The sequence below is a fragment of the Microcebus murinus genome, unplaced genomic scaffold (assembly GCF_040939455.1).
Source record: "Microcebus murinus isolate Inina unplaced genomic scaffold, M.murinus_Inina_mat1.0 scaf023_hap2_Mmur4.0, whole genome shotgun sequence".
Taxonomy (NCBI): domain Eukaryota; kingdom Metazoa; phylum Chordata; class Mammalia; order Primates; family Cheirogaleidae; genus Microcebus; species Microcebus murinus.
The window spans coordinates 254,879-276,281 of record NW_027438969.1 but is presented as its reverse complement, the minus strand read 5'-3'; the positions used below and the strand labels follow the sequence as shown (position 1 = coordinate 276,281).

The window sequence follows — 21,403 nt, the reverse complement described above, 5'->3', positions numbered from 1 at the left end:
GGATCCGGAGTCACACCCAGACCTGCTCCACAGGCCTCCTTTTACTTTTCTCTTCGGATTCATTTTTTTTTTTTTTTTTTTTTTTGAGACAGAGTCTCGGTTTGTTGCCCAGGCTAGAGTGAGTGCCGTGGCGTCAGCCTAGCTCACAGCAACTTCAAACTCCTGGGCTCGAGTGATCCTTCTGCCTCAGCCTCCCGGGTAGCTGGGACTGCAGGCATGCGCCACCATGCCCCGCTAATTTTTTATATATATATCAGTTGGCCAATTAATTTCTTACTATTTATAGTAGAGACGGGGTCTCGCTCTTGCTCAGGCTGGTTTTGAACTCCTGACCTTGAGCAATCCGCCCGCCTCGGCCTCCCAAGTGCTAGGATTACAGGCGTGAGCCACAGCGCCCGGCCGGATTCATTATTTTGAAAAAGTGTCTCTTATCTCTATTATTGCATTTTCTTTTCTCTCTCTTTTCAAGCAGATGATGGGAGTCCAAGTATTAAGGTGACATGTGTTGCCCGTGCCCCCCTCCCCCCCCCGTGTTCTTATTCATTTACCTCTCATGTTGTTCCAGCATATTGTGGGGGCACCAATGTTAAGGTCGGGTGCGTTGCCCTCTCCCAGCCTCCCCCCTCGGGTCAGAGCTTCAAGTGCGCCCATCCCCCAGTCGGTGCGTACCCACCCCATTCCTAATGGATGTGTATGCCCATCCCCTCCCCCCACCCGCCCGACACCCACCCGAAGAAGGTGATTCCTCTGTGTCCACTTAGGTGTCCATCGGTTCGTACCCATTTGCTGGTGAGCGCGAGCACGTGGTGCTCGTGTGTCCATTCTTGGGATACTTGGCTTACTGGAACGGGTTCCAGCTCTGGCCAGGAGAACCACGAGAGGTGCCCCCTCACCGCTGCTCCTCATAGCCGAATAGCACTCCGTGGTGTCCACGCGCCACATTTTATTTACCCACTCGTGGGTCGATGGGCACTCGGGTGGCTTCCAGGTCTTTGCGATTGTGACTTGTGCCCTGACACTAACCCTAACCCTTGCCCAGCCCGTCTCCTCCACGGCCCCTGCCTGACTGACTCCTTCCCGCCCGGCCTATCACCTGTCACCGTCCTCTGCCCCTGCCTGACACGCTCCTCCCCGCCCGGGCCGTCACCGTCCTCGGCCCCTGCCTGACGGGGCTCCTCCGTCGCCTGGGCCTTCCAAGGGCTTGGTGTGGACGCTGGTTCCAGGACGCCCTCCCAGGAACCCGGTAGCAGGGCGGCCGCAGCGTCTCGCGCAACCCAACCGTCCGCCGGCTGGCCGCCGTCGCTAAGTGGCCTGCGGGGGACGTGCTCCCGCTGTGCCGTGGGGGCCCAGCCTGGTGTCTTCTCTGAGGCCCCGCGGCTGCCGCTCCCCGCAAGGGGATAGCCGCGGAGGTGGGGACCGCATCCTCATGGGGACGTATACCCAGCTCTCCACGTCGGATTCCGGGGCTCTCTGTCCTGCCAGAAGGCCCAGCTGGCCTGCGGATCCTTAGAGTGGCAAAAACATCCGAAAACTGAGATTGAGGGTCCGGTGGGTGTCTGCGCTTTTGTGCTGGGCACCCCAGGGAGGCCCGGGGGCTGGCTGGACAACGCGGTCTGCTGGGCGGGGGGGGGGTTAGAGGAGCAACTGATGCCCTTTGCACTTTGGGTAGCAAGAGTCTGAGGTGTCTCTGAGCCCTGTGCCATGTCGGGGGGGGGGCGGGGGGGGAAGAGGAGGAGGAGGAGGAGGTGGGAAGGGCCGGGGCCTGCAGTCGTGTTCCCGGGGTGGCAGGGCAAGTGGCTTCTTCCACAGGCTGCTTGGCCTGGGCTCCCTGCACCTGGGCCTTTGGAGGACCGGCCCTGTGCTTGCCAACGCTTCCTGCAGGGACCCAGAGCTGGGAGGTTGCATCTCTCAGCCCTGGGTCGGGCAGAGCCCCAGCGGGCCATGCCCACAACCTCTCTCAGTACCGGTCCCCCAGAAGGCTCCTTGGGGACCAGGATTCTCTTGCGGTGACTCTTTAAGGTCTGGCCCCTGGATGGAGGGGCACCAGGAGTAGAGGAGCAGGAAGGGGAAGGGGGTGGCCATGCGAGGGGACACTTTCAGGCCAAGTCCCAGCTTCAGCCTGATCCTCCTGGGAACCCCGGGGTGTACGTCACACCTCCTGGTTGTCCCGCTCTGAGACAAGGAGCCGGGCGTCGCATTCCCACAGCAGCCAGTCGTGGGCTGAGGACACCTGGGGCGTTGGGAACTCCCTGGCTTCTCCTTGGTTTAACATCTGGAGCTGCTTGTGAATCGTGCCGCCACACACACCCGAGTGCAGGTGTCTTCCGCACAGACTGCGGGCCTCGCTCTTCTGAATGCCGCTAGCTGGCCACCCACCCACGGGTGAACCTGGTCAGGGTACTTTCTCTCAGGGGCAGACTCTTTTCCGGGCGGGCTACCGGTGTCTCTGTTTGCTCCTTTCTTTCTTCCATTTCGGGAAAGTCTTCCTTGCTGGGTGTGGAAATCTCCTATGCCTTCCCTCGCCTATTCTGTCAGCTTTCAAATTCTCTTTCAGTTGCCACCCTCACAGATGGATTAGGAAACTCTTTCCGGTGCACTCATTAGTGAAATGACCTCAAGGAAGCTGGAATCCAATATCTAATCGCCGATTTTTAGCGAGTCCACACGCCAGGGTGGTCGGGGTCCAATGCAGCCCCGGCCAGGCCCAGGCCCCTTGGACCGGGCCACAGGAGGACACAGAGGAGGGTCCCGGCCCCCACGGTAGCGGTGCCGGCAGTTCTCCAAGGGCTTGGGCGTTTTCCAGAGGTAGGAGATGGAGGGGACTGATTTCTTCAGCGCCCCACAAACCACGCCACCCCACCCCACCCCACCCCACCCATGGGACACATCCCCAGAGAGAGATGCCCCATACACTCGCTCCCCTCCCCCTTGCGCTGTGCCCCAGCCCTGGCCCGGGGGAATAGGCGGCAGCCCGCCCACAGGGCGGGGGGCACAGCTGAAAGGGGTTGTGGGGGAGGGCGGCCCCTGGCTGGGGTCAAAGGGCGAGCGCCCGGTGCCGGTGCGCGCGTGCGCAGTCAGCGGCGGCGACGCGCTGGGGGTGGGCAGCGGGTAGGTGAAGGAGGCCAGGCGAGGAGACGAGGGGGGCTGGGAGGGCTCCACCTTGGCGGGTCCAGCCGTGGAGGCGCATCTTGTGTGAGTGTGAGTGAGTGAGTGAGTGTGAGTGTGAGTGTGTGTGTATACAGAGACAGCCCCCAACCCCGGCCCGCCGCTCCCTGCCCGCCCCGCCTGTCACCCCCGTCCCTCGGAGCCCGCGGGACCCGGCCGGCGAACTCAACAGGCCCGGCCCGGCGCGGGGCCTGGGGCGGGAGGAGGCGGCGGGGAAGCGCAGAGAGGCTCGGCTTCTTGAGCGGGGCAGGGGCGCCCTCCGCCGTCCACGGCCACACCACCCCGAACGCGCCCGATCCCGTCTGGTCTCGGAAGCTAAGCAGGGTCGGGCCTGGTTAGAACTTGGATGGGAGACCGCCCGGGAATACCGGGTGCCGTAGGCTTCTTCTTTTTTTTTTTTGCCTCTGGTTCTGTAGCGTTTCTGGGAGTGCGGGGGCGGCCCGGGGTGGGGGTGACCCCCACCCTCAGCGCCCGCCGCGGTGCCTGGCGCCCCAGCCCGCACCGTGGGGCCTCCTCTTGTCCCGAGCCGTGACACCGCCGCCACGCGGCAGCATGCGTGGCTTCTGGACAGTCAGGTCTCAGACCTAAGGTCTGCTCTGTGGGAGCCGACACGCTGGAGGAAACCTTGAGAGTCTGAGAGGGGAGGGAGTTCCAGAAGAAGGCCAGGATGTCATTTTGAGGGAGTATGTGACCAGAACTCCTCCCGTTGCTTTTGGGGTTCTATGAGCTACACGTAGGAATCTTTGGTGGTGGCACCTGATGTTCGGGGATCCGGAGTCACACCCAGACCTGCTCCACAGGCCTCCTTTTACTTTTCTCTTCGGATTCATTTTTTTTTTTTTTTTTTTTTTGAGACAGAGTCTCGGTTTGTTGCCCAGGCTAGAGTGAGTGCCGTGGCGTCAGCCTAGCTCACAGCAACTTCAAACTCCTGGGCTCGAGTGATCCTTCTGCCTCAGCCTCCCGGGTAGCTGGGACTGCAGGCATGCGCCACCATGCCCCGCTAATTTTTTATATATATATCAGTTGGCCAATTAATTTCTTACTATTTATAGTAGAGACGGGGTCTCGCTCTTGCTCAGGCTGGTTTTGAACTCCTGACCTTGAGCAATCCGCCCGCCTCGGCCTCCCAAGTGCTAGGATTACAGGCGTGAGCCACAGCGCCCGGCCGGATTCATTATTTTGAAAAAGTGTCTCTTATCTCTATTATTGCATTTTCTTTTCTCTCTCTTTTCAAGCAGATGATGGGAGTCCAAGTATTAAGGTGACATGTGTTGCCCGTGCCCCCCTCCCCCCCCCGTGTTCTTATTCATTTACCTCTCATGTTGTTCCAGCATATTGTGGGGGCACCAATGTTAAGGTCGGGTGCGTTGCCCTCTCCCAGCCTCCCCCCTCGGGTCAGAGCTTCAAGTGCGCCCATCCCCCAGTCGGTGCGTACCCACCCCATTCCTAATGGATGTGTATGCCCATCCCCTCCCCCCACCCGCCCGACACCCACCCGAAGAAGGTGATTCCTCTGTGTCCACTTAGGTGTCCATCGGTTCGTACCCATTTGCTGGTGAGCGCGAGCACGTGGTGCTCGTGTGTCCATTCTTGGGATACTTGGCTTACTGGAACGGGTTCCAGCTCTGGCCAGGAGAACCACGAGAGGTGCCCCCTCACCGCTGCTCCTCATAGCCGAATAGCACTCCGTGGTGTCCACGCGCCACATTTTATTTACCCACTCGTGGGTCGATGGGCACTCGGGTGGCTTCCAGGTCTTTGCGATTGTGACTTGTGCCCTGACACTAACCCTAACCCTTACCCAGCCCGTCTCCTCCACGGCCCCTGCCTGACTGACTCCTTCCCGCCCGGCCTATCACCTGTCACCGTCCTCTGCCCCTGCCTGACACGCTCCTCCCCGCCCGGGCCGTCACCGTCCTCGGCCCCTGCCTGACGGGGCTCCTCCGTCGCCTGGGCCTTCCAAGGGCTTGGTGTGGACGCTGGTTCCAGGACGCCCTCCCAGGAACCCGGTAGCAGGGCGGCCGCAGCGTCTCGCGCAACCCAACCGTCCGCCGGCTGGCCGCCGTCGCTAAGTGGCCTGCGGGGGACGTGCTCCCGCTGTGCCGTGGGGGCCCAGCCTGGTGTCTTCTCTGAGGCCCCGCGGCTGCCGCTCCCCGCAAGGGGATAGCCGCGGAGGTGGGGACCGCCTCCTCATGGGGATGTATACCCAGCTCTCCACGTCGGATTCCGGGGCTCTCTGTCCTGCCAGAAGGCCCAGCTGGCCTGCGGATCCTTAGAGTGGCAAAAACATCCGAAAACTGAGATTGAGGGTCCGGTGGGTGTCTGCACTTTTGTGCTGGGCACCCCAGGGAGGCCCGGGGGCTGACTGGACAACGCGGTCTGCTGGGCTGGGGGGGGGGTTTGGAGGAGCAACTGATGCCCTTTGCACTTTGGGTAGCAAGTGTCTGAGGTGTCTCTGGGCCCTGTGCCATGTGGGGGCGGGGGCGGGGGCGGGGTGGGAGGAGGAGGAGGAGGAGGAGGAGGAGGAGGAGGAGGAGGTGGAGGAGGAGGAGGTGGGAAGGGCCGTGGCCTGCAGTCGTGTTCCCCGGGGTGGCACAGCATGTGGCTTCTTCCACAGGCTGCTTGGCCTGGGCTCCCTGCACCTGGGCCTTTGGAGGACTGGCCCTGTGCTTGCCAACACTTCCTGCAGGGACCCAGAGCTGGGAGGTTGCATCTCTCAGCCCTGGGTCGGGCAGAGCCCCAGCGGGCCATGCCCACAACCTCTCTCAGCAGGGGTCCCCCAGAAGGCTCCTTTGGGACCAGGATTCTCTTGCGGGTGACTCTTTAAGGTCTGGCCCCTGGATGGAGGGGCACCAGGAGTAGAGGAGCAGGAAGGGGAAGGGGGTGGCCATGCGAGGGGACACTTTGAGGCCAAGTCCCAGCTTCAGCCTGATCCTCCTGGGAACCCCGGGGTGGACATCACACCTCCTGGTTGCCCCGCTCTGAGACAAGGAGCCGGGCTTCGCATTCCCACAGCAGCCAGTCGTGGGCTGAGGACACCTGGGGCGTTGGGAACTCCCTGGCTTCTCCTTGGTTTAACATCTGGAGCTGCTTGTGAATTGTGCCGCCACACACACCCGAGTGCAGGTGTCTTCTGCACAGACTGCGGGCCTCGCTCTTCTGAATGCCGCTAGCTCGCGACCCACCCACGGGTGAACCTGGTCAGGGTACTTTCTCTCGGGGGCAGACTCTCATCCGGGCGGGCTACCGGTGTCTCTGTTTGCTCCTTTCTTTCTTCCATTTCGGGAAAGGCTTCCTTACTGGGTGTGGAAATCTCCTATGCCTTTCCTCGCCTATTCTGTCAGCTCTAAAATTCTCTTTCGGTTGCCACCCTCACAGATGGATTAGGAAACTCTTTGCGGTGCACTCATTAGTGAAATGACCTCAATGACGCTGGAATCCAATATCTAATCGCCGATTTTTAGCGAGTCCACACGCCAGGGTGGTTGGGGTCCAATGCAGCCCCGGCCAGGCCCAGGCCCCTTGGACTGGGCCACAGGAGGACACAGAGGAGGGTCCCGGCCCCCACGGTAGCGGTGCGGGCAGTTCTCCAAGGGCTTGGGTGTTTTCCAGAGGGAGGAGATGGAGGGGACTGATTTCTTCAGCGCCCCACAAACCACGCCACCCCACCCCACCCATGGGACACATCCCGAGAGAGAGAGAGACGCCCCATACACTGGCTCCCCTCCCCCGTGCGCTGTGCCCCAGCCCTGGCCCCGGGGAATAGGCGGCCGCCGGGCCACAGGGTGGGGGCGCAGCTGAAAGGGGTTGTGGGGGAGGGCCGCCCCTGGCTGGGGTCAAAGGGCGAGCCCCCCGCCCCTCCCGCCCATGCGCAGTCAGCGGCCCCGGCGCGCTGGGGGTGGGGGGCGGGGAGGTGAAGGAGGCCAGGCAAGGAGAGGAGGGGGGCTTGAAGGTCTCCACCTTGGCGGGTCCAGCCGTGGAGGCGCATCTTGTGTGAGTGTGAGTGTGAGTGAGTGAGTGTGAGTGTGAGTGTGTGTGTATACAGAGACAGCCCCCAACCCCGGCCCGCCGCTCCCTGCCCGCCCCGCCTGTCACCCCCGTCCCTCGGAGCCCGCGGGACCCGGCCGGCGAACTCAACAGGCCCGGCCCGGCGCGGGGCCTGGGGCGGGAGGAGGCGGCGGGGAAGCGCAGAGAGGCTCGGCTTCTTGAGCGGGGCAGGGGCGCCCTCCGCCGTCCACGGCCACACCACCCCGAACGCGCCCGATCCCGTCTGGTCTCGGAAGCTAAGCAGGGTCGGGCCTGGTTAGAACTTGGATGGGAGACCGCCCGGGAATACCGGGTGCCGTAGGCTTCTTCTTTTTTTTTTTTGCCTCTGGTTCTGTAGCGTTTCTGGGAGTGCGGGGGCGGCCCAGGGTGGGGGTGACCCCCACCCTCAGCGCCCGCCGCGGTGCCTGGCGCCCCAGCCCGCACCGTGGGGCCTCCTCTTGTCCCGAGCCGTGACACCGCCGCCACGCGGCAGCATGCGTGGCTTCTGGACAGTCAGGTCTCAGACCTAAGGTCTGCTCTGTGGGAGCCGACACGCTGGAGGAAACCTTGAGAGTCTGAGAGGGGAGGGAGTTCCAGAAGAAGGCCAGGATGTCATTTTGAGGGAGTATGTGACCAGAACTCCTCCCGTTGCTTTTGGGGTTCTATGAGCTACACGTAGGAATCTTTGGTGGTGGCACCTGATGTTCGGGGATCCGGAGTCACACCCAGACCTGCTCCACAGGCCTCCTTTTACTTTTCTCTTCGGATTCATTTTTTTTTTTTTTTTTTTTTTTTGAGACAGAGTCTCGGTTTGTTGCCCAGGCTAGAGTGAGTGCCGTGGCGTCAGCCTAGCTCACAGCAACTTCAAACTCCTGGGCTCGAGTGATCCTTCTGCCTCAGCCTCCCGGGTAGCTGGGACTGCAGGCATGCGCCACCATGCCCCGCTAATTTTTTATATATATATCAGTTGGCCAATTAATTTCTTACTATTTATAGTAGAGACGGGGTCTCGCTCTTGCTCAGGCTGGTTTTGAACTCCTGACCTTGAGCAATCCGCCCGCCTCGGCCTCCCAAGTGCTAGGATTACAGGCGTGAGCCACAGCGCCCGGCCGGATTCATTATTTTGAAAAAGTGTCTCTTATCTCTATTATTGCATTTTCTTTTCTCTCTCTTTTCAAGCAGATGATGGGAGTCCAAGTATTAAGGTGACATGTGTTGCCCGTGCCCCCCTCCCCCCCCCGTGTTCTTATTCATTTACCTCTCATGTTGTTCCAGCATATTGTGGGGGCACCAATGTTAAGGTCGGGTGCGTTGCCCTCTCCCAGCCTCCCCCCTCGGGTCAGAGCTTCAAGTGCGCCCATCCCCCAGTCGGTGCGTACCCACCCCATTCCTAATGGATGTGTATGCCCATCCCCTCCCCCCACCCGCCCGACACCCACCCGAAGAAGGTGATTCCTCTGTGTCCACTTAGGTGTCCATCGGTTCGTACCCATTTGCTGGTGAGCGCGAGCACGTGGTGCTCGTGTGTCCATTCTTGGGATACTTGGCTTACTGGAACGGGTTCCAGCTCTGGCCAGGAGAACCACGAGAGGTGCCCCCTCACCGCTGCTCCTCATAGCCGAATAGCACTCCGTGGTGTCCACGCGCCACATTTTATTTACCCACTCGTGGGTCGATGGGCACTCGGGTGGCTTCCAGGTCTTTGCGATTGTGACTTGTGCCCTGACACTAACCCTAACCCTTGCCCAGCCCGTCTCCTCCACGGCCCCTGCCTGACTGACTCCTTCCCGCCCGGCCTATCACCTGTCACCGTCCTCTGCCCCTGCCTGACACGCTCCTCCCCGCCCGGGCCGTCACCGTCCTCGGCCCCTGGCTGACGGGGCTCCTCCGTCGCCTGGGCCTTCCAAGGGCTTGGTGTGGACGCTGGTTCCAGGACGCCCTCCCAGGAACCCGGTAGCAGGGCGGCCGCAGCGTCTCGCGCAACCCAACCGTCCGCCGGCTGGCCGCCGTCGCTAAGTGGCCTGCGGGGGACGTGCTCCCGCTGTGCCGTGGGGGCCCAGCCTGGTGTCTTCTCTGAGGCCCCGCGGCTGCCGCTCCCCGCAAGGGGATAGCCGCGGAGGTGGGGACCGCATCCTCATGGGGACGTATACCCAGCTCTCCACGTCGGATTCCGGGGCTCTCTGTCCTGCCAGAAGGCCCAGCTGGCCTGCGGATCCTTAGAGTGGCAAAAACATCCGAAAACTGAGATTGAGGGTCCGGTGGGTGTCTGCGCTTTTGTGCTGGGCACCCCAGGGAGGCCCGGGGGCTGGCTGGACAACGCGGTCTGCTGGGCGGGGGGGGGGTTAGAGGAGCAACTGATGCCCTTTGCACTTTGGGTAGCAAGAGTCTGAGGTGTCTCTGAGCCCTGTGCCATGTCGGGGGGGGGCGGGGGGGGAAGAGGAGGAGGAGGAGGAGGTGGGAAGGGCCGGGGCCTGCAGTCGTGTTCCCGGGGTGGCAGGGCAAGTGGCTTCTTCCACAGGCTGCTTGGCCTGGGCTCCCTGCACCTGGGCCTTTGGAGGACCGGCCCTGTGCTTGCCAACGCTTCCTGCAGGGACCCAGAGCTGGGAGGTTGCATCTCTCAGCCCTGGGTCGGGCAGAGCCCCAGCGGGCCATGCCCACAACCTCTCTCAGTACCGGTCCCCCAGAAGGCTCCTTGGGGACCAGGATTCTCTTGCGGTGACTCTTTAAGGTCTGGCCCCTGGATGGAGGGGCACCAGGAGTAGAGGAGCAGGAAGGGGAAGGGGGTGGCCATGCGAGGGGACACTTTCAGGCCAAGTCCCAGCTTCAGCCTGATCCTCCTGGGAACCCCGGGGTGTACGTCACACCTCCTGGTTGTCCCGCTCTGAGACAAGGAGCCGGGCTTCGCATTCCCACAGCAGCCAGTCGTGGGCTGAGGACACCTGGGGCGTTGGGAACTCCCTGGCTTCTCCTTGGTTTAACATCTGGAGCTGCTTGTGAATCGTGCCGCCACACACACCCGAGTGCAGGTGTCTTCCGCACAGACTGCGGGCCTCGCTCTTCTGAATGCCGCTAGCTGGCCACCCACCCACGGGTGAACCTGGTCAGGGTACTTTCTCTCAGGGGCAGACTCTTTTCCGGGCGGGCTACCGGTGTCTCTGTTTGCTCCTTTCTTTCTTCCATTTCGGGAAAGTCTTCCTTGCTGGGTGTGGAAATCTCCTATGCCTTCCCTCGCCTATTCTGTCAGCTTTCAAATTCTCTTTCAGTTGCCACCCTCACAGATGGATTAGGAAACTCTTTCCGGTGCACTCATTAGTGAAATGACCTCAAGGAAGCTGGAATCCAATATCTAATCGCCGATTTTTAGCGAGTCCACACGCCAGGGTGGTCGGGGTCCAATGCAGCCCCGGCCAGGCCCAGGCCCCTTGGACCGGGCCACAGGAGGACACAGAGGAGGGTCCCGGCCCCCACGGTAGCGGTGCCGGCAGTTCTCCAAGGGCTTGGGCGTTTTCCAGAGGTAGGAGATGGAGGGGACTGATTTCTTCAGCGCCCCACAAACCACGCCACCCCACCCCACCCCACCCCACCCATGGGACACATCCCCAGAGAGAGATGCCCCATACACTCGCTCCCCTCCCCCTTGCGCTGTGCCCCAGCCCTGGCCCGGGGGAATAGGCGGCAGCCCGCCCACAGGGCGGGGGGCACAGCTGAAAGGGGTTGTGGGGGAGGGCGGCCCCTGGCTGGGGTCAAAGGGCGAGCGCCCGGTGCCGGTGCGCGCGTGCGCAGTCAGCGGCGGCGACGCGCTGGGGGTGGGCAGCGGGTAGGTGAAGGAGGCCAGGCGAGGAGACGAGGGGGGCTGGGAGGGCTCCACCTTGGCGGGACCAGCCGTGGAGGCGCATCTTGTGTGAGTGTGAGTGAGTGAGTGAGTGTGAGTGTGAGTGTGTGTGTATACAGAGACAGCCCCCAACCCCGGCCCGCCGCTCCCTGCCCGCCCCGCCTGTCACCCCCGTCCCTCGGAGCCCGCGGGACCCGGCCGGCGAACTCAACAGGCCCGGCCCGGCGCGGGGCCTGGGGCGGGAGGAGGCGGCGGGGAAGCGCAGAGAGGCTCGGCTTCTTGAGCGGGGCAGGGGCGCCCTCCGCCGTCCACGGCCACACCACCCCGAACGCGCCCGATCCCGTCTGGTCTCGGAAGCTAAGCAGGGTCGGGCCTGGTTAGAACTTGGATGGGAGACCGCCCGGGAATACCGGGTGCCGTAGGCTTCTTCTTTTTTTTTTTTGCCTCTGGTTCTGTAGCGTTTCTGGGAGTGCGGGGGCGGCCCGGGGTGGGGGTGACCCCCACCCTCAGCGCCCGCCGCGGTGCCTGGCGCCCCAGCCCGCACCGTGGGGCCTCCTCTTGTCCCGAGCCGTGACACCGCCGCCACGCGGCAGCATGCGTGGCTTCTGGACAGTCAGGTCTCAGACCTAAGGTCTGCTCTGTGGGAGCCGACACGCTGGAGGAAACCTTGAGAGTCTGAGAGGGGAGGGAGTTCCAGAAGAAGGCCAGGATGTCATTTTGAGGGAGTATGTGACCAGAACTCCTCCCGTTGCTTTTGGGGTTCTATGAGCTACACGTAGGAATCTTTGGTGGTGGCACCTGATGTTCGGGGATCCGGAGTCACACCCAGACCTGCTCCACAGGCCTCCTTTTACTTTTCTCTTCGGATTCATTTTTTTTTTTTTTTTTTTTTTGAGACAGAGTCTCGGTTTGTTGCCCAGGCTAGAGTGAGTGCCGTGGCGTCAGCCTAGCTCACAGCAACTTCAAACTCCTGGGCTCGAGTGATCCTTCTGCCTCAGCCTCCCGGGTAGCTGGGACTGCAGGCATGCGCCACCATGCCCCGCTAATTTTTTATATATATATCAGTTGGCCAATTAATTTCTTACTATTTATAGTAGAGACGGGGTCTCGCTCTTGCTCAGGCTGGTTTTGAACTCCTGACCTTGAGCAATCCGCCCGCCTCGGCCTCCCAAGTGCTAGGATTACAGGCGTGAGCCACAGCGCCCGGCCGGATTCATTATTTTGAAAAAGTGTCTCTTATCTCTATTATTGCATTTTCTTTTCTCTCTCTTTTCAAGCAGATGATGGGAGTCCAAGTATTAAGGTGACATGTGTTGCCCGTGCCCCCCTCCCCCCCCCGTGTTCTTATTCATTTACCTCTCATGTTGTTCCAGCATATTGTGGGGGCACCAATGTTAAGGTCGGGTGCGTTGCCCTCTCCCAGCCTCCCCCCTCGGGTCAGAGCTTCAAGTGCGCCCATCCCCCAGTCGGTGCGTACCCACCCCATTCCTAATGGATGTGTATGCCCATCCCCTCCCCCCACCCGCCCGACACCCACCCGAAGAAGGTGATTCCTCTGTGTCCACTTAGGTGTCCATCGGTTCGTACCCATTTGCTGGTGAGCGCGAGCACGTGGTGCTCGTGTGTCCATTCTTGGGATACTTGGCTTACTGGAACGGGTTCCAGCTCTGGCCAGGAGAACCACGAGAGGTGCCCCCTCACCGCTGCTCCTCATAGCCGAATAGCACTCCGTGGTGTCCACGCGCCACATTTTATTTACCCACTCGTGGGTCGATGGGCACTCGGGTGGCTTCCAGGTCTTTGCGATTGTGACTTGTGCCCTGACACTAACCCTAACCCTTACCCAGCCCGTCTCCTCCACGGCCCCTGCCTGACTGACTCCTTCCCGCCCGGCCTATCACCTGTCACCGTCCTCTGCCCCTGCCTGACACGCTCCTCCCCGCCCGGGCCGTCACCGTCCTCGGCCCCTGCCTGACGGGGCTCCTCCGTCGCCTGGGCCTTCCAAGGGCTTGGTGTGGACGCTGGTTCCAGGACGCCCTCCCAGGAACCCGGTAGCAGGGCGGCCGCAGCGTCTCGCGCAACCCAACCGTCCGCCGGCTGGCCGCCGTCGCTAAGTGGCCTGCGGGGGACGTGCTCCCGCTGTGCCGTGGGGGCCCAGCCTGGTGTCTTCTCTGAGGCCCCGCGGCTGCCGCTCCCCGCAAGGGGATAGCCGCGGAGGTGGGGACCGCCTCCTCATGGGGATGTATACCCAGCTCTCCACGTCGGATTCCGGGGCTCTCTGTCCTGCCAGAAGGCCCAGCTGGCCTGCGGATCCTTAGAGTGGCAAAAACATCCGAAAACTGAGATTGAGGGTCCGGTGGGTGTCTGCACTTTTGTGCTGGGCACCCCAGGGAGGCCCGGGGGCTGACTGGACAACGCGGTCTGCTGGGCTGGGGGGGGGGTTTGGAGGAGCAACTGATGCCCTTTGCACTTTGGGTAGCAAGTGTCTGAGGTGTCTCTGGGCCCTGTGCCATGTGGGGGCGGGGGCGGGGGCGGGGTGGGAGGAGGAGGAGGAGGAGGAGGAGGAGGAGGAGGAGGAGGTGGAGGAGGAGGAGGTGGGAAGGGCCGTGGCCTGCAGTCGTGTTCCCCGGGGTGGCACAGCATGTGGCTTCTTCCACAGGCTGCTTGGCCTGGGCTCCCTGCACCTGGGCCTTTGGAGGACTGGCCCTGTGCTTGCCAACACTTCCTGCAGGGACCCAGAGCTGGGAGGTTGCATCTCTCAGCCCTGGGTCGGGCAGAGCCCCAGCGGGCCATGCCCACAACCTCTCTCAGCAGGGGTCCCCCAGAAGGCTCCTTTGGGACCAGGATTCTCTTGCGGGTGACTCTTTAAGGTCTGGCCCCTGGATGGAGGGGCACCAGGAGTAGAGGAGCAGGAAGGGGAAGGGGGTGGCCATGCGAGGGGACACTTTGAGGCCAAGTCCCAGCTTCAGCCTGATCCTCCTGGGAACCCCGGGGTGGACATCACACCTCCTGGTTGCCCCGCTCTGAGACAAGGAGCCGGGCTTCGCATTCCCACAGCAGCCAGTCGTGGGCTGAGGACACCTGGGGCGTTGGGAACTCCCTGGCTTCTCCTTGGTTTAACATCTGGAGCTGCTTGTGAATTGTGCCGCCACACACACCCGAGTGCAGGTGTCTTCTGCACAGACTGCGGGCCTCGCTCTTCTGAATGCCGCTAGCTCGCGACCCACCCACGGGTGAACCTGGTCAGGGTACTTTCTCTCGGGGGCAGACTCTCATCCGGGCGGGCTACCGGTGTCTCTGTTTGCTCCTTTCTTTCTTCCATTTCGGGAAAGGCTTCCTTACTGGGTGTGGAAATCTCCTATGCCTTTCCTCGCCTATTCTGTCAGCTCTAAAATTCTCTTTCGGTTGCCACCCTCACAGATGGATTAGGAAACTCTTTGCGGTGCACTCATTAGTGAAATGACCTCAATGACGCTGGAATCCAATATCTAATCGCCGATTTTTAGCGAGTCCACACGCCAGGGTGGTTGGGGTCCAATGCAGCCCCGGCCAGGCCCAGGCCCCTTGGACTGGGCCACAGGAGGACACAGAGGAGGGTCCCGGCCCCCACGGTAGCGGTGCGGGCAGTTCTCCAAGGGCTTGGGTGTTTTCCAGAGGGAGGAGATGGAGGGGACTGATTTCTTCAGCGCCCCACAAACCACGCCACCCCACCCCACCCATGGGACACATCCCGAGAGAGAGAGAGACGCCCCATACACTGGCTCCCCTCCCCCGTGCGCTGTGCCCCAGCCCTGGCCCCGGGGAATAGGCGGCCGCCGGGCCACAGGGTGGGGGCGCAGCTGAAAGGGGTTGTGGGGGAGGGCCGCCCCTGGCTGGGGTCAAAGGGCGAGCCCCCCGCCCCTCCCGCCCATGCGCAGTCAGCGGCCCCGGCGCGCTGGGGGTGGGGGGCGGGGAGGTGAAGGAGGCCAGGCAAGGAGAGGAGGGGGGCTTGAAGGTCTCCACCTTGGCGGGTCCAGCCGTGGAGGCGCATCTTGTGTGAGTGTGAGTGTGAGTGAGTGAGTGTGAGTGTGAGTGTGTGTGTATACAGAGACAGCCCCCAACCCCGGCCCGCCGCTCCCTGCCCGCCCCGCCTGTCACCCCCGTCCCTCGGAGCCCGCGGGACCCGGCCGGCGAACTCAACAGGCCCGGCCCGGCGCGGGGCCTGGGGCGGGAGGAGGCGGCGGGGAAGCGCAGAGAGGCTCGGCTTCTTGAGCGGGGCAGGGGCGCCCTCCGCCGTCCACGGCCACACCACCCCGAACGCGCCCGATCCCGTCTGGTCTCGGAAGCTAAGCAGGGTCGGGCCTGGTTAGAACTTGGATGGGAGACCGCCCGGGAATACCGGGTGCCGTAGGCTTCTTCTTTTTTTTTTTTGCCTCTGGTTCTGTAGCGTTTCTGGGAGTGCGGGGGCGGCCCAGGGTGGGGGTGACCCCCACCCTCAGCGCCCGCCGCGGTGCCTGGCGCCCCAGCCCGCACCGTGGGGCCTCCTCTTGTCCCGAGCCGTGACACCGCCGCCACGCGGCAGCATGCGTGGCTTCTGGACAGTCAGGTCTCAGACCTAAGGTCTGCTCTGTGGGAGCCGACACGCTGGAGGAAACCTTGAGAGTCTGAGAGGGGAGGGAGTTCCAGAAGAAGGCCAGGATGTCATTTTGAGGGAGTATGTGACCAGAACTCCTCCCGTTGCTTTTGGGGTTCTATGAGCTACACGTAGGAATCTTTGGTGGTGGCACCTGATGTTCGGGGATCCGGAGTCACACCCAGACCTGCTCCACAGGCCTCCTTTTACTTTTCTCTTCGGATTCATTTTTTTTTTTTTTTTTTTTTTTTGAGACAGAGTCTCGGTTTGTTGCCCAGGCTAGAGTGAGTGCCGTGGCGTCAGCCTAGCTCACAGCAACTTCAAACTCCTGGGCTCGAGTGATCCTTCTGCCTCAGCCTCCCGGGTAGCTGGGACTGCAGGCATGCGCCACCATGCCCCGCTAATTTTTTATATATATATCAGTTGGCCAATTAATTTCTTACTATTTATAGTAGAGACGGGGTCTCGCTCTTGCTCAGGCTGGTTTTGAACTCCTGACCTTGAGCAATCCGCCCGCCTCGGCCTCCCAAGTGCTAGGATTACAGGCGTGAGCCACAGCGCCCGGCCGGATTCATTATTTTGAAAAAGTGTCTCTTATCTCTATTATTGCATTTTCTTTTCTCTCTCTTTTCAAGCAGATGATGGGAGTCCAAGTATTAAGGTGACATGTGTTGCCCGTGCCCCCCTCCCCCCCCCGTGTTCTTATTCATTTACCTCTCATGTTGTTCCAGCATATTGTGGGGGCACCAATGTTAAGGTCGGGTGCGTTGCCCTCTCCCAGCCTCCCCCCTCGGGTCAGAGCTTCAAGTGCGCCCATCCCCCAGTCGGTGCGTACCCACCCCATTCCTAATGGATGTGTATGCCCATCCCCTCCCCCCACCCGCCCGACACCCACCCGAAGAAGGTGATTCCTCTGTGTCCACTTAGGTGTCCATCGGTTCGTACCCATTTGCTGGTGAGCGCGAGCACGTGGTGCTCGTGTGTCCATTCTTGGGATACTTGGCTTACTGGAACGGGTTCCAGCTCTGGCCAGGAGAACCACGAGAGGTGCCCCCTCACCGCTGCTCCTCATAGCCGAATAGCACTCCGTGGTGTCCACGCGCCACATTTTATTTACCCACTCGTGGGTCGATGGGCACTCGGGTGGCTTCCAGGTCTTTGCGATTGTGACTTGTGCCCTGACACTAACCCTAACCCTTGCCCAGCCCGTCTCCTCCACGGCCCCTGCCTGACTGACTCCTTCCCGCCCGGCCTATCACCTGTCACCGTCCTCTGCCCCTGCCTGACACGCTCCTCCCCGCCCGGGCCGTCACCGTCCTCGGCCCCTGGCTGACGGGGCTCCTCCGTCGCCTGGGCCTTCCAAGGGCTTGGTGTGGACGCTGGTTCCAGGACGCCCTCCCAGGAACCCGGTAGCAGGGCGGCCGCAGCGTCTCGCGCAACCCAACCGTCCGCCGGCTGGCCGCCGTCGCTAAGTGGCCTGCGGGGGACGTGCTCCCGCTGTGCCGTGGGGGCCCAGCCTGGTGTCTTCTCTGAGGCCCCGCGGCTGCCGCTCCCCGCAAGGGGATAGCCGCGGAGGTGGGGACCGCATCCTCATGGGGACGTATACCCAGCTCTCCACGTCGGATTCCGGGGCTCTCTGTCCTGCCAGAAGGCCCAGCTGGCCTGCGGATCCTTAGAGTGGCAAAAACATCCGAAAACTGAGATTGAGGGTCCGGTGGGTGTCTGCGCTTTTGTGCTGGGCACCCCAGGGAGGCCCGGGGGCTGGCTGGACAACGCGGTCTGCTGGGCGGGGGGGGGGTTAGAGGAGCAACTGATGCCCTTTGCACTTTGGGTAGCAAGAGTCTGAGGTGTCTCTGAGCCCTGTGCCATGTCGGGGGGGGGCGGGGGGGGAAGAGGAGGAGGAGGAGGAGGTGGGAAGGGCCGGGGCCTGCAGTCGTGTTCCCGGGGTGGCAGGGCAAGTGGCTTCTTCCACAGGCTGCTTGGCCTGGGCTCCCTGCACCTGGGCCTTTGGAGGACCGGCCCTGTGCTTGCCAACGCTTCCTGCAGGGACCCAGAGCTGGGAGGTTGCATCTCTCAGCCCTGGGTCGGGCAGAGCCCCAGCGGGCCATGCCCACAACCTCTCTCAGTACCGGTCCCCCAGAAGGCTCCTTGGGGACCAGGATTCTCTTGCGGTGACTCTTTAAGGTCTGGCCCCTGGATGGAGGGGCACCAGGAGTAGAGGAGCAGGAAGGGGAAGGGGGTGGCCATGCGAGGGGACACTTTCAGGCCAAGTCCCAGCTTCAGCCTGATCCTCCTGGGAACCCCGGGGTGTACGTCACACCTCCTGGTTGTCCCGCTCTGAGACAAGGAGCCGGGCTTCGCATTCCCACAGCAGCCAGTCGTGGGCTGAGGACACCTGGGGCGTTGGGAACTCCCTGGCTTCTCCTTGGTTTAACATCTGGAGCTGCTTGTGAATCGTGCCGCCACACACACCCGAGTGCAGGTGTCTTCCGCACAGACTGCGGGCCTCGCTCTTCTGAATGCCGCTAGCTGGCCACCCACCCACGGGTGAACCTGGTCAGGGTACTTTCTCTCAGGGGCAGACTCTTTTCCGGGCGGGCTACCGGTGTCTCTGTTTGCTCCTTTCTTTCTTCCATTTCGGGAAAGTCTTCCTTGCTGGGTGTGGAAATCTCCTATGCCTTCCCTCGCCTATTCTGTCAGCTTTCAAATTCTCTTTCAGTTGCCACCCTCACAGATGGATTAGGAAACTCTTTCCGGTGCACTCATTAGTGAAATGACCTCAAGGAAGCTGGAATCCAATATCTAATCGCCGATTTTTAGCGAGTCCACACGCCAGGGTGGTCGGGGTCCAATGCAGCCCCGGCCAGGCCCAGGCCCCTTGGACCGGGCCACAGGAGGACACAGAGGAGGGTCCCGGCCCCCACGGTAGCGGTGCCGGCAGTTCTCCAAGGGCTTGGGCGTTTTCCAGAGGTAGGAGATGGAGGGGACTGATTTCTTCAGCGCCCCACAAACCACGCCACCCCACCCCACCCCACCCCACCCATGGGACACATCCCCAGAGAGAGATGCCCCATACACTCGCTCCCCTCCCCCTTGCGCTGTGCCCCAGCCCTGGCCCGGGGGAATAGGCGGCAGCCCGCCCACAGGGCGGGGGGCACAGCTGAAAGGGGTTGTGGGGGAGGGCGGCCCCTGGCTGGGGTCAAAGGGCGAGCGCCCGGTGCCGGTGCGCGCGTGCGCAGTCAGCGGCGGCGACGCGCTGGGGGTGGGCAGCGGGTAGGTGAAGGAGGCCAGGCGAGGAGACGAGGGGGGCTGGGAGGGCTCCACCTTGGCGGGACCAGCCGTGGAGGCGCATCTTGTGTGAGTGTGAGTGAGTGAGTGAGTGTGAGTGTGAGTGTGTGTGTATACAGAGACAGCCCCCAACCCCGGCCCGCCGCTCCCTGCCCGCCCCGCCTGTCACCCCCGTCCCTCGGAGCCCGCGGGACCCGGCCGGCGAACTCAACAGGCCCGGCCCGGCGCGGGGCCTGGGGCGGGAGGAGGCGGCGGGGAAGCGCAGAGAGGCTCGGCTTCTTGAGCGGGGCAGGGGCGCCCTCCGCCGTCCACGGCCACACCACCCCGAACGCGCCCGATCCCGTCTGGTCTCGGAAGCTAAGCAGGGTCGGGCCTGGTTAGAACTTGGATGGGAGACCGCCCGGGAATACCGGGTGCCGTAGGCTTCTTCTTTTTTTTTTTTGCCTCTGGTTCTGTAGCGTTTCTGGGAGTGCGGGGGCGGCCCGGGGTGGGGGTGACCCCCACCCTCAGCGCCCGCCGCGGTGCCTGGCGCCCCAGCCCGCACCGTGGGGCCTCCTCTTGTCCCGAGCCGTGACACCGCCGCCACGCGGCAGCATGCGTGGCTTCTGGACAGTCAGGTCTCAGACCTAAGGTCTGCTCTGTGGGAGCCGACACGCTGGAGGAAACCTTGAGAGTCTGAGAGGGGAGGGAGTTCCAGAAGAAGGCCAGGATGTCATTTTGAGGGAGTATGTGACCAGAACTCCTCCCGTTGCTTTTGGGGTTCTATGAGCTACACGTAGGAATCTTTGGTGGTGGCACCTGATGTTCGGGGATCCGGAGTCACACCCAGACCTGCTCCACAGGCCTCCTTTTACTTTTCTCTTCGGATTCATTTTTTTTTTTTTTTTTTTTTTTGAGACAGAGTCTCGGTTTGTTGCCCAGGCTAGAGTGAGTGCCGTGGCGTCAGCCTAGCTCACAGCAACTTCAAACTCCTGGGCTCGAGTGATCCTTCTGCCTCAGCCTCCCGGGTAGCTGGGACTGCAGGCATGCGCCACCATGCCCCGCTAATTTTTTATATATATATCAGTTGGCCAATTAATTTCTTACTATTTATAGTAGAGACGGGGTCTCGCTCTTGCTCAGGCTGGTTTTGAACTCCTGACCTTGAGCAATCCGCCCGCCTCGGCCTCCCAAGTGCTAGGATTACAGGCGTGAGCCACAGCGCCCGGCCGGATTCATTATTTTGAAAAAGTGTCTCTTATCTCTATTATTGCATTTTCTTTTCTCTCTCTTTTCAAGCAGATGATGGGAGTCCAAGTATTAAGGTGACATGTGTTGCCCGTGCCCCCCTCCCCCCCCCGTGTTCTTATTCATTTACCTCTCATGTTGTTCCAGCATATTGTGGGGGCACCAATGTTAAGGTCGGGTGCGTTGCCCTCTCCCAGCCTCCCCCCTCGGGTCAGAGCTTCAAGTGCGCCCATCCCCCAGTCGGTGCGTACCCACCCCATTCCTAATGGATGTGTATGCCCATCCCCTCCCCCCACCCGCCCGACACCCACCCGAAGAAGGTGATTCCTCTGTGTCCACTTAGGTGTCCATCGGTTCGTACCCATTTGCTGGTGAGCGCGAGCACGTGGTGCTCGTGTGTCCATTCTTGGGATACTTGGCTTACTGGAACGGGTTCCAGCTCTGGCCAGGAGAACCACGAGAGGTGCCCCCTCACCGCTGCTCCTCATAGCCGAATAGCACTCCGTGGTGTCCACGCGCCACATTTTATTTACCCACTCGTGGGTCGATGGGCACTCGGGTGGCTTCCAGGTCTTTGCGATTGTGACTTGTGCCCTGACACTAACCCTAACCCTTACCCAGCCCGTCTCCTCCACGGCCCCTGCCTGACTGACTCCTTCCCGCCCGGCCTATCACCTGTCACCGTCCTCTGCCCCTGCCTGACACGCTCCTCCCCGCCCGGGCCGTCACCGTCCTCGGCCCCTGCCTGACGGGGCTCCTCCGTCGCCTGGGCCTTCCAAGGGCTTGGTGTGGACGCTGGTTCCAGGACGCCCTCCCAGGAACCCGGTAGCAGGGCGGCCGCAGCGTCTCGCGCAACCCAACCGTCCGCCGGCTGGCCGCCGTCGCTAAGTGGCCTGCGGGGGACGTGCTCCCGCTGTGCCGTGGGGGCCCAGCCTGGTGTCTTCTCTGAGGCCCCGCGGCTGCCGCTCCCCGCAAGGGGATAGCCGCGGAGGTGGGGACCGCCTCCTCATGGGGATGTATACCCAGCTCTCCACGTCGGATTCCGGGGCTCTCTGTCCTGCCAGAAGGCCCAGCTGGCCTGCGGATCCTTAGAGTGGCAAAAACATCCGAAAACTGAGATTGAGGGTCCGGTGGGTGTCTGCACTTTTGTGCTGGGCACCCCAGGGAGGCCCGGGGGCTGACTGGACAACGCGGTCTGCTGGGCTGGGGGGGGGGTTTGGAGGAGCAACTGATGCCCTTTGCACTTTGGGTAG

General features: G+C 62.2%; 5 pseudogenes; all 5 read left to right on the top strand.

Moving 5' to 3' along the window:
• Window positions 1-3,429: 3,429 nt before the first annotated feature.
• Window positions 3,430-3,548, top strand: LOC142867890 (uncharacterized; annotated as a pseudogene).
• A 3,849-nt stretch (window positions 3,549-7,397) lies between these two features.
• LOC142867981 (uncharacterized) lies at window positions 7,398-7,516 on the top strand (annotated as a pseudogene).
• A 3,813-nt stretch (window positions 7,517-11,329) lies between these two features.
• Window positions 11,330-11,448, top strand: LOC142867980 (uncharacterized; annotated as a pseudogene).
• Window positions 11,449-15,297: 3,849 nt separating this feature from the next.
• On the top strand, window positions 15,298-15,416 carry LOC142867979 (uncharacterized; annotated as a pseudogene).
• A 3,813-nt stretch (window positions 15,417-19,229) lies between these two features.
• LOC142867978 (uncharacterized) lies at window positions 19,230-19,348 on the top strand (annotated as a pseudogene).
• Window positions 19,349-21,403: the final 2,055 nt, after the last annotated feature.